Genomic DNA, 441 nt, shown 5'->3' with positions numbered 1-441 from the left:
ACGCAACAAAATGGCTGCCACGTGGGTAAATGGCGGGTCAGGGGTTAACGCCTAGGTCTGATGGCTGGATATAAATCTACGACCAAAGTTATTCCTTTCGTACCGATGTCCGTAAGGTTGATAAAAGCCTTCTCCCGGAAGTCATTGCCCAGCAAGGTGCAAACACCGTTCAGCTCCGACGTGACTTTGCGCCACTGGCGCCGTTTTTGCTGGAGACAAACCTGTCGGCAGAGTTTAGGAATCAAAAGCTATCCATGGAAACTATACAAACACGACAAAACCACGGTTGGCATTTGGGATTGTTTTAAAAGCCTAAATGGCTCTTTTTCACGCTGGGATGTATCCGTGCCGCGCAGTTGTGACACTTCGGTGTCGCCGTAACGGCCGTGTCTCCATCCTACGCAACGCTGGGATTTGTAGTCTGGAGAGATACTTTGGATG

Source organism: Sceloporus undulatus, chromosome 11 (genome assembly GCF_019175285.1).
Source record: "Sceloporus undulatus isolate JIND9_A2432 ecotype Alabama chromosome 11, SceUnd_v1.1, whole genome shotgun sequence".
Lineage (NCBI taxonomy): Eukaryota > Metazoa > Chordata > Lepidosauria > Squamata > Phrynosomatidae > Sceloporus > Sceloporus undulatus.
The sequence above is the reverse complement of the archived record's forward strand: the minus strand, read 5'-3'. Positions refer to the sequence as shown.